This window comes from Micromys minutus (assembly GCF_963924665.1).
Source record: "Micromys minutus genome assembly, chromosome: 22".
Taxonomy (NCBI): Eukaryota; Metazoa; Chordata; class Mammalia; order Rodentia; family Muridae; genus Micromys; species Micromys minutus.
The window spans coordinates 37,536,402-37,551,815 of NC_137957.1; the positions used below are offsets into that span (position 1 = coordinate 37,536,402).

Sequence of the window (15,414 nt, forward strand, 5' to 3'; positions counted from 1 at the left end):
TACATCACTAACTAAGACATGTAGAGAGATAGCATTCTCTAGTCACCTTAGAAATCCATTCAATTTCTGATATAGGCTTACTTAATTTTGTATTATTCTTTCGAGACAGGATCTTGCTCACTGTATACCTTAGGCTGGCCTTGAACTTGAGATCCTCTTGTCTCAGCCTCCCAAATCCTGGGTTTACAGGAGTGCACCACCATACCTGGTCAAGTTTTTATACAGTAATTTAATTGCAGAAAGTTCGAGTGATTCTATTCACTGTCAAATCCTGCTTCTCCTCCATAGGAAAATAAGACCTTTTCACCGGAGAGACCAGTTTTGGCCCAGACTGTCCTTAAACTTGGGTCCTCCTCAGCCTCCTGAGTGCTGGGATTACTGCTATGCCCTGCTCTGCTCAGCTTCAGGAACCTTTGGTATTGCCATCAAAGCTTTACTCTTGGTAATGTCATTCTCCAGTTGACTCCACTGTCAAAGCTTTTCTGTGAGTGTTGACTTTCTCCTTCCTTTCCCCCTTTATTGTTGACTGAAAAGGTCACTCTTTACCTTGTGATCTTGGTCTCTCACCTGCATAGGTTGTAAAAGGTCTCCCTCTTCACTGGCGGCAGTCCCGGTTATCCTTCGCATCCAGGGAAGCACCTCAGCCAGATGAAGGAGAATGAGGGAACTGAGTCAGAAACACCTCCACATTAAATGTGTGAGGTCATCTGAACCGCACCCCCAGTCTTCCTTGAGCAAAGCTGCTTTCTTCACAGTGTTAAAGGCCCTTAGTCGTCTAAGAACAAGGGTCATTGTACAGAGTTTTGTAACTGACTTCCAGCCTGCTTACACTGGACCAACTAATGGGAGGAAGTGCAGGTGCATGGGCATTTGTTGACGGAGTTTGCTATCCGGGATAATTAGACAAATGCTTCCTTAGGTTGCGTCTTTTGTTTCAGCTTATAGAATGTAAAGCCCTAAATTCTATTATTTAAAAAAAAAAATCTAGTTCTAAATAGTAGCTGAGGAGCTTGGCAACACTGGTATTTTACCACTGTTAATAAAAGACTCTCAATACTCTTACATCACAACAAATATCATAAAAGTTAGGCCACTGAAACTAACAGCTCATCACCAGTTATATCCAAAGAAATTATATATATATATATATATATATATTTGAATTATAAATTTTAATAAAATTATAAAAACGAATGTTGAAGAACGAGGCTACCTTTTTCCTGTTTGCTTCTATGATCTTTTACTTCATTGCATATCTTCTGGGCTCAAATAAGGATTTATTGATTTATTTTTAAAATGTAGACATTTGAAAAAAAGTAACCATTTTTTTATGGTTTGTGGGCCTGCTGGTATAACCCAATGGTCACATGAGTGTTCCGCAGGCACTTTACCACTCAGCGATCCTCCAGCCCTTTTCTATATCTGCGTGGCCTCTATTGATATGTAAGCCCATTGTTTGGAGCTGTGATGCATGAGGTGTTTATGTTTTAGGGTTTGTTCTTACACAGGCTCTCCCTGTGCTCCCTCAAAGTCCTGGATTCAAGATCTCCACCTGGCTCAGTTGCTCAGACCTCTCTAGGCTTGTGCCACACTCCTGTCCTAGCCTACATTATTTTTATGACTACCATGGTACTTTGTGCAGTTAACCTTACATTTTTTTTTCTTTACAAACCATTGTTGAAAGAATCTGGGCAGGAAGCTGACGTACACTTATTAGTGATAAGATGGGGAATGAGTCACGTACTCGTCCAGTACCCATCTCCCAGTTATAGTAAGATCGTCTTTCATGCCAGGTGATTCTTTAGTACGAGACAGTTCTTCCTTCTATTGTAAGAGATCTGAAGGTGTCTGGTAGATGGAGTAAATGTGATTGGGCTTTTGGAAACTTGTATCAACTAGGAACTCCATGAAGAGAGTCTACTAATGGCTTAGGCTGGAACCCGGGTTTAGTCCTAGTTTTCTCTAGCTTTGTTCCAAGTGTTCTCCCAAGTTCCTAGAAGTAAACTGCCTTAAGGATTTCAGAGTGAAAAGGTCTAAACTACAGGTAGTGTATTAAGTCTCTTGTCTCTGGACTTTCTGAGTATTGCTCTAGTATCCATTGAGACTGCATGGTACTAGACCCACCACAGATAAGCAAACCAAAGTGCCCACTTTCTTTCATTTGAAATAAGGTATTTGAAGACATCCTGTATTTACATGTGCATTGCAATCAGTGTGGCTTATAGAGTATTGCCATTCATATCTTATTAGAGGGATCATTCTGGCTGATCCACAGCCTTTAATTTCATATCATTTAAGACCTTTATTGAAAATGAACTTTATACTTCAGCATATCTTGCTTTGCTTTAGTGGTTAGTTTATTTGTCTGTCTGTCCGTCCATCTATCTGTCTGTCTGTTTAATGACAGGTTATCCTTGAACTCCACATATGTATCCAAGAAAGTTTTAGAACTCCTGATCCTCCTACCTGCTCCATCCACAAAGTGCTAAGATTGTAGATGCATCATTGTCCCTAGTGTCTCTGGCTTTCTAAGAAAATGGATAGTCATTCTGAGAGAAAGGTTTCGTTTATCTCTTTAAGAACCATAGAGTGGGCTTAAAAACCCCAGGGAGGGTTTGCACAATGGCTCATGGGGAAGACACTAGCTGCTAAGCCTAACGACCTGAACTTGATTCCACAAGACAGAAGCTGACATGGACTCCCAAAGGTTGTCATCTGACCAGTACATACACTCACATGCCCACCAGCCACCACTCCTCTCAAAAAATAGATAAATAGAAGAAGTACAGAGAATCTCTTTTGTGCTCTTTTTGTTGTTGTTTGTGTGTATTTGTGTAAGTTTTTCAAATTTTAAGCAGGCAAAGAAAGAGTATGAAGTTGATATGATCTCTTAGCATCCAAACTTCATCTTAATGATATTTGCATGTTCTTCTCACCCAATGAATGCTATATTGAACATTTGACATTTTGGGCTTTCTAAAAGTAAAAAAAAAAAAAAAACCTGAAAATGATAGTTATAAGCACCTGCCCAAGCAGATAGCACCCATCCGGCAGATTTCTAAAGCCATGAGAGCTTGATGTTGTCAAGACCAGGGAAGATGCCACAGCCCACTTCTGCTAGCGTCTCACCTCTTGGTTAAGACCAATTCACTGTTCACTGTCATTTTCAGTCAGTTAATCTATAAGCTACAAAAAGTCAGAGTTCTCCTTCCTAATGAGTTTGTTTGATTTTTATTTTGTTTTTTTTTTTATTTAGATAGTATTAAGAACATTTTTATTATGCACAAAGGACTGAAAACTACTCCTTTAAAAAAAACTTTCTGCCCATAGTACCTCTCATAGGATTAATTGGACAATATTAGTTTCAGTGAAAATGCTTAGAAGCCAGCAGCCAAGAAGATGTATGAATCTGTGTCTTGCCTGCTCTACTGGTGTATAAAGGAACATGAAATGTACACTCACGTTAACTAACATCCTTTGAAGGCCTTTGTAAACCCTGTGCTCAGTGTCGCTGAGTAACAGCACTAAAATGATGGTCAGGGTTTTTCAAAGCGCTGCTTCTGATAGGAAAGTGCTTAGTAATGACAGACACACCCTTCAGTCAGTGGCCATTTTGTCCTGTAGCTCTGGAGAAACAAGTGGGAAGCATAGAAACCAGTCTGCAGCAGAAAAAATATGGACAAGAGGCAGTACATTTTTCAGTGAGGAAACTGGAGAGCTTAAAACTATGCTGTCTGTGAGTAGTTCAGTTGGACTAGGTTTTATGTGACCTTTTAATATCTTTAAATTCTGCCATTAGGTTTTGTCTCTGTTGATCTTACAGAGTGATTAAGTGCTTTGATTTGGGGCTTCTGAAATAAGTAGTATTTTAGAAGCTGTGCTAAAATATGTAAGCTCCAACAAATATTTCCTATTGTTTTAAATTTTTACTCTTGCAGGATAAGAGCCTATGATATTTCCCAGTGCTTTTAAGAGTTGAAAGGCTATATGTAGTTCATTTTAGATTATACTTTATAGACATTTACTGGGTTAAAGACAAGAAAGAAACTTATTTTTCATTGTATAGCATGCTGATTTTTATTTGAGTTTTGACTCTTTAAGTAAAGTCCTCATTTAATATCTTGGAAACTGCATGTTTTGGTAGTGCCAGTCTTAGTGTGACAGGGAGTCTCCTCAGCACATTCTGTGCATTCTGAAGTTAAGCCTGGCAAACATAAGGAAGTCATACCACATGAAGGCATTTACATTTTTCACTGTTACAGCCTCTCCCAAAAGAATATCCATTTTGTATGTGATGTTATATTTAGACCTATGGCTTGTCTGCTTTTTAAGAAAGGTTCTCAACATGTTTCCTCACCTGGTGTCAAACCCTGGGCTTGAATGATCCCCCACCTCAGCTTACTGATGATCTGGGAACTACAGGTCTGTTCTACCATTCCCTGACTTCACATCTGTGTGATCAGTTACATCAAAGAGAAAAGTCTTTTTTTTTTTAAGTTTTAAAACAAGAAATAAATTGTGATTTGCAGACAAACAATCATCTGTCAAATCTTTTAAATTGTCAGTGCCTTTTCCTTAAAACTTTTATTTTAAACTCAGGATCTTTTATAGGTACTGTTGGCATGATATAAACTTCTGAAAATATATGACTGACTTACCTTGTACCACATGTAAGTTAATGTACATTTGAAAAGAAAAATTAGTAAATTGGTGACTTCTGTAATGGAACCTGAAATCATCTGTGGGCCTCTGAGCCAGGGTGAGCGTAGATTCATGTAGATGGTAAGTCTGCATCACAGATTTCTTCCCAAATAGTGCAGCTGCAGGTGTCTCTGCTAGTGCTTTGTTCCTCACAGCACAGTAGTGGTCACTAGTGTGACTTCTTTCCTGTTACTTTTGTGTTGAACACAGATTGGCAAGCCCCAGTAACTAACATCTGACCGTAGTTAACGTTTGGATCCAAGAATGCGGCTTAAATATAGTACTGACTCTTTAAATAAACACATGGAAAACAGCACAAGATGATTTCGTTCATTTGCTGAAGTAACACTCGGTTGGGTAGTGATAACTTTTTTATCAGTAGGACTTACATTGAGTTCGTTGTTTTCAAGAATTACTTGAATATATTAGACATAATATGAACTATAATGTTGTATATTAACTCAAATAAGACAGGAATATCAAAGTTTGATGCCTAGTATTGGAAGTGGTAGGTCAGTGGATGTATGTGTTTATATTTTCCTACCTATACTGTTTCCTACACCCTTGCCAGTGATATATGTTGCCAGATTTCTTTTTTGTTGTTTAGATTTACTTACTTGATTTTATATTTATGAATGTGTCTGTGTTCCATGTGTACGTATGGTGCCCATAGAAATTAGAAGGTGGCTTGTGAACCACCCTGTAGGTACTTTCAAACCAAACCCAGGTCTTCTGCTAGAGCAACAAATACCTTTAACCACTGAGCCATCTCTCCTGCCCCGTTGTCTATACCTGTGAGTCTATATGTTTAGTAGGTTAACTCTCCCCGTGGCTGGTTTTTAAGGCTGTGTAATTCACATTGGTTATCTGTCACTCAGGACCCTCCCCACCTCCTCCCGAACCCCTGGGTTTCTAGTTAGGGTCTCCCTGTGGAGCCTATTCTGGCCCTAAAATCTAGAGCTTTCCTGTTACGTCTCCTGAGTGCTGGAAGTGCACTCATGTGCTGTTTATTACGTATGGCTCCGTTACATCTCGCTTGCTGTTCTCTCCTCTAACTGTTGCTTTGCCGTTTTACCTTTCAGTAAGCATCACCATTGTTCAACATAGAATTGTTGAAAGCAGAAATAATGTAGGTACCATTCCCCTTTCCTCTGTCAGTCACCTTCTGCCAGAGCCTCACACTTTCACCTCCCAAGCGTTGGGATTACAGGCGTGTAAAAACTACTTTTCAAAATCAAAGTTTTACTTTGGTTTTAAACAGTCATTAATTTTCTTCACCCAACAGTAGGGGCTGGCTAGGTGATGTCAGAGGAGTGAACACCTAAAAGGAATAAGCAGAGTATTATTCCTGATATAGAAACGGCTCCACAGCAAGTGATGAAAGCCAGGTGCAGAAACAAAGTGCATTCCATTTTGTTTAAACATTTCAAAAGCCACTCACACACACATAAATATATGCGACATTTTGAGGAAAGGCTTCCCAAGCTAAAGAATGTTGATTTCCTTTTGAAAGGCAAAGGCTAAGTGCTCAGGCTAAACAGTTACTTCTCATTTTATGTCTTTTGGTTAAAATTTTAATTTAAAAGTAGCAAAGCAGTAATACAAATATATAAGGATAAGCAAATGAGCTTGGTTTTGTGTAGATAAAATAAGTTACCTTGTTGCTATCTACCCACAGAAAGAAGTTAACAGTAGAAAGCTACCAAAGTCACCATAGTGCCTGATGTACAGAAAGTTTTAAGGACATTTGGCTAGTGCTGAATGAATAGATGGCAGCTGATCTTCCAACTGGAATGTCCTGAGCAGCTAGTCATGAGCAAGACAGAGCCCTAGGATACCTGAGGTAAACTGTGCCCTGTAACACAGCGGGCTGTAACTTGGCTGTGACAAAGAGCAACTGGCCGGTGGCCTGAAGTAAAGACCTATGGGCTCATAACATGGCATCATAATGGTGCACCATAATCATAAATGGTGCATCGTAAAACTTTTGAATGCTTAATGATCAGAATTCTACTAAAAGTCAAATCTGTAATGAACTCAACGTGTTTCCGGCAGCATTTGCCCGCGCAGTATCATTCAGCTTCTCCGCAGCCTCGTTTCTGAACGCTGAGCATGCGCACTGTGCACTGCACATGTCCGCACCCCGCAAGAGGACAGCACTGGCGGAAATGCCTCCACTCAGCTTTTTGTTACTGTGTGTTATGAATTGCAGTGGTTTATTTTACAAAGATTTCTGTTCCTACATAAATGTAATGGTTTAATTGTACAAAAAAATCTGAATTTAAAAAAAAAATAATCATTCTTGAGCATGAAAATTTCCATATACTTTTGGGTTGTATTGTCAGAATGTTTGATTAAAAAAATTTTGTTTGAATTGCTGACTAGAATTTAAATTTTCTTTTAAGAAATGTTAAATCGGTTTGACTAGAAATTAGAACAGAATTACAGAATTTTCCTGATATGGCCTTCAATACATACTTCTGCCACTTTGTATTTACATATATATACACTTTGTATATGTACATATATATACACACACATATATACATACATATTTATGTGAAGCAGCATTCTCAGCATTGATGATTGTAAAATCAAATATCAGTCAACTCTGAAAAATGTTGAAGATGCTGTATGTGTCCTGGAATGCCAAATAGTCATCATGACTTAATTCTTTATGATAAGCAAGCTCTTCTATCCCAATTAAAATAAACTTGCTTAAAGTTTCTTTTAATGATAAAATTATATGTCTATTAAAACGTATTTAAAATAAATTTACAGTTTACTATCAAAGAAGTATTTTATTTATTTACATCTTTTCTACATATATCAATGTAATAGTGCATAAATTTGATCAGGGGAAAATGGAACAGTAGTGGAAAAATGTTTAATAAACCCTGACCAGTCATCACAATTGTGGAGGGTTGGTTCCATTAAACCCTGATCTTCCCCATAGGTAGCAAAGTCAACAGATGTCCAAGTCCCTTATACGAAGTGAGATGGTGTTTGCATGTACTCTGCACATATCCTCCCGTGTACTTCATACCTTGTCTAGGCACTTATGCACACAGTATAATGTAAATGTTGCACACTTGTATACAGAGCGATGACAAGAAATAGTAACAATTTTGCAAACAGATAACAGTTTGTCTTCTAAGTATCACCCACCATGGTTGTTTAAGTCCACAGGAATGAAACTATGGCTCTAGAGAGCTGAGTCCGGGACACTCGTGTGTTTTCATGTCAGTATAAAGGAAGTCACCCAGGGAGGAGCCATTACTGAAGGAGGCAGGGTTCACTTAGACACTTGCCTTTCCAAATTTCTACCTATGGCCCAGTTAGTCAGATACACATTTCTTACCTTGATACTCCAACAGGTGTCTTCTAATAACCAAAATTCACTTAAATTATATGAAATTCAAGGAGAAATAATCTACTATTCCTTTAGCTCAGCTAATAGTTCTTGCAAGCCTCACGTTTCAAAGTTAAAGTGAGGGCATAACACAATTCTGTAAAGAAACTCTGCTTCTTGCTGCTCATGGTAATGCTCACCTGAAAACCTAGCTCTCGGAAAACTGAAATAGGGTCACACTTCCAGTATGAGGCCATCTCCATGGAGATACACTGTTCCAGGAATACGGTTACTCCCCATTTCTGTCCTTGGGAGGCTCTTGGATATGGCATGCCATGAGATGCATGGTGGAAGTCTGCAGTACTGCAGAGCTAGTATGGAGACATCACGGTGAGGCAAAGACCACTGTCAGTTCCTTCTGGCCGTAGCAGTTTCCGCCACTGTGGTTGGCCCTTCTATAGTGCAGCTCTCTGGTTCTGCCAGCCTCCAACCCACTTAGAGTTTGTCTTCTAATCTTTTCCTCCCCCTGAGAACGTGCACCACTTACTATTGGAAGAGTTGCCACCTCCTGCTGTCCTTGACTCTTCTCCAGCTCTAGACCTTAAATTTGTATCTTGTTCTGTTGTGTTTGAAACCCGTTACAAGAGATAATTTATTAAAGAAAGTATTTTATTCAGCCTGTTCATTTCAGAGCTGAACTTAGTTTTAAAGTAACGGCATTGACCCTTTTATAGAATGTTATCACAGACTGTTAAAAATACTGCATTAAATGAGTAGTTCCGGCTTTACAGAGGCATTGGATAGGGCCTAATGTCTGGATGTGGGGCACAGGGGTGGGGGACGCCATGAAGTGCCCTAAGGATAAGACCTGGATGAGTCATTTTCTTGAACTTTTTGTTCTACCAAAAAAAAAAAAAAAAAAAAAAACCTGGAGCTTTCTTGTCTGCTTTTATTTTTATTTCAGAAATATGTTTCAGCCACCAGAAAACCCCAGCACAACCCAAAGCTCTCGGCTGTTTTCCCCCTTAGCAGAATTCTTTCTGGTGCTGTGGTGTGTGTTTCTGTCAGCTAGGATTTACAGGAACAGTGAACCACAAAGATTTCCTGAGGAGGAGCTCCCACATGCTGTGTCTGAGCTTTCTCGTATTTCTTTTGGCAGCAGTAATTCACGTCAAGACTTCAGAGTTATACTGTGAGTCCAGTGTTAATGCTTTCTTTAAAAAAAAAAAACAACCAAAACATTTTAAATTCTGTTTTGCTTAAACCAAGAAAAAGAGTTATGCTATAACAAAGCATTTGCACACTCTGCACACTTCCTTTCCAAAGTCACCGTCACTGTGTAATAATGCTCTTTATATGAAAAATAGATCTTTCCTTGTATTCAATTAGTTCTTAGACCTACTGGCCCCGAACCTAAATAATAGGGGTTAGGACAGTTGCAGTAGGGAGGGAACTTTACCCTGTCATAAGAAAAAAAAAGCACTTTATATTGAATGATTGACGTTTTCTTCACACTTACTTGTTTTTATTTTGTGTGCATTGATGTTTTGCTTACGTGTATATCTGTGAGTGGGGGTTGGATCCCCTGGAACCGAAGATACAGACACTTGCAAGATGCCATGTGGGTGCTGGGTGTGGAACCCTGGTCTTCTGGAAGAGCAGCCAGTGCTCTTGCTGAGCCCCATTCTAGCCCCAGTTTTGATGCTGACAATTTTCACCCTTTCTGTGCTTCCTCGGCTCCTCAGTAAGCTTTCGTGTTCTTACCGTCTCACTAAGAAACATGTTCTTCATGTTTCACTAAGGCTACCCTTTTCCAGGATGACTGTCACTTGTCAAATTTTGTCATAACCACTTACCTTTGCTATAAGTACTAGAAAAGACTGCTAAAGTACTTCTTGCAATGAACACGTATCTATTTGAAGCTTACATTTCTTTATATACTTCATTCAGTAGACTTCGAAACAGAAGGGGGGAAAAGAAAACTACCAACAAAATGAGTTGCAATACATTGAATGCAAAAACAGATAAAAGATGCCCTATTGGCTGGAGAGATGGCTGTGTGGTTCATCTTCCAGAACAGCCTAGCAGTCTGAACTCTCCTCTTCTACAGGATCCAGTGCCACCTTCTGGCCTTTGTGGGCTGCATGTGACGCATAAACATACATGTAGACAAAACACATACAGTAAAGATTCCACACATCTTCCATCACTGCACTAGCAGTAAGGAGGCTATCAAATATATCAATGCCCTCTCACTTACTTTTCTCCAGTTGGAATCTTTTATTTGAATACATTGCTTACATTATTACTCCTAATGAGTTTAATGCTATTTTTAAGTAAAACAAATATTTTAATTTTTCACTTCTAATTTCTGATGTGATAAATATCAATAAACAGCTGATAGTCTTTGGGTTCTTCTGTTTTTAAAACTATAAAGATTCTTTTATTTGAGGAGGGGGTAAATTGTTTATTGGGGGGGTTGTTTGTTTTGTTTTTATTTTTTGAAAACAGGGTCTCATGTAGCCCAGGGTAGCATCAAACTTGCTTTGTTGCAAGGGCTAACCTTGAACCCATGTTCCTCCATCCTCTACTTCTCAAGTGTCAGGCTTACAGGCTTGCCCCTTAGTGTTTGGTCTAATGGGATCTTGTTTTTCTCTTTAAATAAAATACTTTTTATTCTTTGACAGTTTCACATGTAAACCATGTATCCTGGTCATGTACACCCTGACTCACCCTTTCCTCTCCCCTAGGTACCCCAAACCCCTTTATGTCTTTCTTGTTGTAAGTAACCCACTGGGCCCATCTTGTTGCTCACTCACCGTGTTGTCTTGCTCTTGCATAGGTAACTGCAGCTCTGCTGAGTTGATAGTTACAGTGCTTGTGTTGTGGGGATCTTGATTTTGAGATCCACTGGTGAAAATGTGCTTTCTTGAGAGCTATCAACTAATATCTAGATTATTTAGTAGTTTAAAAGAAACAAAAAGAGCATGTTAGCCCCAAACACTTTTGAAGAATTAATATAGGGCTGGAAATATGGCTGAGTGGTTGAGTGTATTTATTTCTCTTGCGGAGGACCTGGGTTTGGTTCCAACACCCAGGTGGCGGCTCACAATCATCTGTAACTTAACATCCAGGACATCCAGTGGCCTTTCTGGTAACTGCAGGTTTCTGCACTTAGGTGGTACATATAAACTCAAGCAAGCACACAGACACATAAATTTAAAAATACATCTTTTAAAAAATCAATGTAAAATAATAATTTTACTAAAAATGTCTTGTGTGTTCTTAAACTGTGCTACAAGGTCTATCCAGGCCAGTTCGACTTGGCTAACATTCATTTTTACCAAAACGTGTGCCTTTTCAATTGTGTGTTATTGTTTAAATTTTAAATGTTCTTTTGGCTCAGAAGTTAGTGAAGCATAAAAGTAAAACTAAAGCTGCACTCTCAAGAAGAGCCTTGGTGTTCGTGCAGGATCTGTGTCTGTATGTGTGCAGGCGTGGTATGATTTGCACTGCTGGTCACAGGGAAAACCGCAAAAGTGAACTAGATAGTAGGAAGCTCTAGGAATTCCATCTATAGATGTGTTCCTATCTCCCACCCTCCAGGCTTCTTCACAGAAGAGTACCTGGTCTCAGCGGAGGCTATAATTGGAAGAGGAGATTAAGGTCATTGGGTCGGACTCTCTCCATCACAGTGTTTGTAAGAGCTGCTGTACAAAGAATGGTTTTCCTTTTGTAAATCATCAGAGAAAGTATCAAAATGATTCTGTTCTGCAGCATGAAAATGGTAGGGATTCCAGATTTCCTTGTGTATAAAGTTTTATTGGGTCATAACCACACTCATGAGTTTATATGTCCATTGTTTCTGATTGCTTTCACTCTGGAGCAGTGGGCTTGACTCTTGTACCAGAGACCATATGTACTGCGTATCTGGAGTTAACCACTTTGATCCATCTTACTTATTATTCTTGCCCCTGGGAGTTCTTGTGAAGAAAGGACTCTAAAAATAAGTTCAGGGTTTTGTTTTTTAGTTTTGTTTTTTTAATATATAAACTTTTCAAAAGGTCGAGCCAAACAAATGAGCTAGTATTCTTTGGCTCCCCTAATTCAGAGCAGGGTAGGGCTCATAGTTCAGCTTGAAAAACACTCTTTCAATAAGCATTGTAGGTGATTTTAAAGGAAACCATTTGGAAGTTGGGGTTATAGCTTAGTTGATAAAGTGCTTACCTAACACTAGGTTCTGTTCCCAACACACAAACTACCAGAAACAGCAGTGGGGGTCAGTCAAGGTCATTCCTGACTCTGTAGCAAGTTCAGGGGAGTCTGTGCTACAGGAGACCCTGTCTTCAAACATACACACACACATACACACACATATACACACAAACACATACACACATACATATACACACAAACACATACACACACACATACACATACACACACACACACCAAAACCAGTGAACAATTTGAAGGTGCATGTTTATATTCTAGTACTGGGGAGACCCGCCAGCTAATACTGTATTAGAAAGCAAATAAAATCAAAGAAAATCAACCACCATATGTGCTGTCAGAAACTTAAAAATTGAATAAAGAAATAAGAAACCAAAGGAATCTGAGTCTAAGTCAGGCATCTCTCCTGTTTGCACAACATCTCATGTAGTCCTTTACTGTGTTTTCTCTGGATAAAGCTGTTAGCAAGCTTCTTTGGTGTCTTCTTCATTCAGACCAGTGTTCTCAACCTCTCTAATGTTGCAACTCTTTAATACAGTTCCTCATGTGGTAACCTCCAACCATAAAATTATTTCACTGCTATTTTACAATTGCAATTTTGCTTCTGTTTTGAATTGTAATGTAAATATTTGTGCTTTCCTCTGGTCTTAGCTAACCTCCCTAAAAGAGTCATTCAACCCGAAAAGGGATCATGACCTAAAGGCTGAGACTTGCTGATTTACAGCTAAGGGAGTGTTTCTCAGCGTTCACTTACTGTCATAGTTCAGTATTGGCTTTGTAGTCAAATTCTCTAATTCTCTGTTCAGTCCCATCCCTCTGGCTGAGTGACTGTGTTGTGTCATTTAGATAAGGGAGTAGCAGTAGATACCATGTTATAGTAAGAATGTCCCATAAACATGTCCCGTGACATGGTACAACTCAGATACTTGACGTTTAGCCACAAAGTTAGCTGTGTCAAAGTCGTCTGTAGCAAACGAGTCACTTAGGCCAAACCCAAGCAAAACGTTTCCTGGAGTGTCTTTGTTTACCAAGTGTACACATTGACAGTAATGGACTGTCACAGAGAATATTCCCTAAAATAACATTTTCTGTTATTTTATACGGACCCTGCATTAGCAACAGCCAAAGCTCCAACGAATAAAAATTTGCTCCTTCCATTTACCCCTTGAACTAGTGGTTCATTTGGCCCTTAAAAACCTTTCCTTGCCCTGACCCTCTGAGGATGTCCACCATGGCACATGAGCATCCAAGATTTCAACTCTTTGCTGTTCCTGGATAAACTAGAGTGTTTGGGGAGTTTGTTTCTCTCTTCCCTAGTTTAGATTGGCAGCTTCGCTGCTGGTTTTGTAGCCGTGCCGTGTTTCTAACACTGACTGACAGATTTTGTTATTCCTGTTTTAAGATTTGGGTATCTCTTTGAATAGAATCAAGGCTTTAAAAAATTGATTACTTTGTGTGTATGGATGTTTTACATGAATGTCTGTTTACCAAGTGCATGCTTGGTACCTGTGGAGGTGGGAAGAGGGTGTCAGATCCCCAAGAAATAGAGTTAGTTTTGAACTTCCATGGTGGGTGCTGGGGACTAAACCTTGTTCCTCTGCAAAAACACAAGTGCTCTTAACTGCTGAGCCATCTCCCCCCCTCACACACACACACCAAAGTTTGTTTGTTTATCTTTAAAGATTTGTTACTTTATGTTCATGAATGTTGTCCATGCATTTGAGAATGTGCTTATTAGATTTTTTTATACTGGAGTTATGCATGGTTGTTACCCATCGTATAGGGTTCTGGAAATAAAAATCAGGTCCTCTGTAAGAGCAGTAAGGACTCCTAACCACTGAGCCATCTCTGTAGCCCCTTGAAGTTGCTCTTTAAACATATTACCCAATTTTTGCTTTATTTAGAAAAGATAGAAAGAAGGCTATAATTAATGTTTGCTACTGATCCAAGGTAAGTTTCTCAATAGGTTTTCATCTAATAGTAGCAGTATGTTTCTGTTTAATGGAATTGAGGTGACTTGGTATTGTGTGACAAACTTTTTCTGGGGAGAAGCCACACACTTGTCTACTTCCCCTAGACAGGGAACTTATAACAGGCCAAACTACAGATACCACTAAAATCCAATTTGGTGAAGCAGTGAGTTTTATTGGAGTTACAGGAGTATAGGTGAGGGGTCACTTACAGGAGCAGGAATGACTCAAAGACAGCTGCGTCACCAAAGCCCATCCCCAGGACTGGTGACAGCTCACAAATCTGGGAACCTGAAGCTCACTGCATAGCCTGTAGGCAGATCAACAGGTTGAAGAGGAGTGTCCTTTCCAGGTGTCTCAGGTGGCTTAAATTTCTTCCAGACACCACGGCTGGTTTCTACTTCCCCCACAGTCTGATCTCAAGGTGTTCTTTGTAGCTTAGCTTCTCTGAGAGTCTTCTCTGTAGCTCACTTTTATTTGTCTGAGAGGGATTCTCAGCTTTAATTTCATTCTCTGGCAAGAAGGGGCCTAGTGAATTTGGTCACTCTCAGGGACTTCCTGAAGATATTTTGAGTTGTTTACCTCCCTACTTAAAGAGGTTCCCTGAAGGGCAGAATGTTTCAGTCTTGGAGGAAACTGATACAGAACACTTGGGACCAGGGGCAGGATCAGTCAGTCCCTTAACTATGCCCTTTTCGTATAACTTACAACTTAGAACTCTTCTAAATGCTTCCTGGTTTGGGGGATTTTTGGTTTGTTTGTTTGTTTGTTTGTTTTTGTTTTTGTTTTGGAGACATAGTCTAACTGTGTAGACCAGGTTGGTTTAAAACTCAAGAGATTTTGCTTCTGCCCCTCTGCCCATCTGCAAGGTATGTAGGGAGGGATCTTTCTGCATTAAATATAAGTATCCTGTTTTTAGGTGGTACTTAGCTAGTAACAATTAACAGTTGGAATTTGAACCTAAACTTTGCTTCCAGAGTTACCTTATTTTAATTTTTGCATTTGTTATGAGACAGGATCTTAACAAATGGCCCAGACGGGCTTTTAACCGCCTTAATTCTAAGAATTTGGGGCTGTTACATCACTCCTGTCATAAGATGCTTGTGTTTTTAACCACTGTAATCTCATGCGCGCGCTCTCTCTCTCTTGTATATAGCA

The 15,414-nt window shown here is 39.4% G+C and overlaps 1 protein-coding gene across 3 annotated transcripts in view; it reads left to right on the top strand.

Annotated features, from left to right (window-relative positions):
- VEZT (vezatin, adherens junctions transmembrane protein) overlaps window positions 1-15,414 on the top strand; it is a 60,381-nt gene that overhangs the window by 11,493 nt on the left and 33,474 nt on the right. The gene's annotated exons all lie outside the window — the stretch shown is intronic.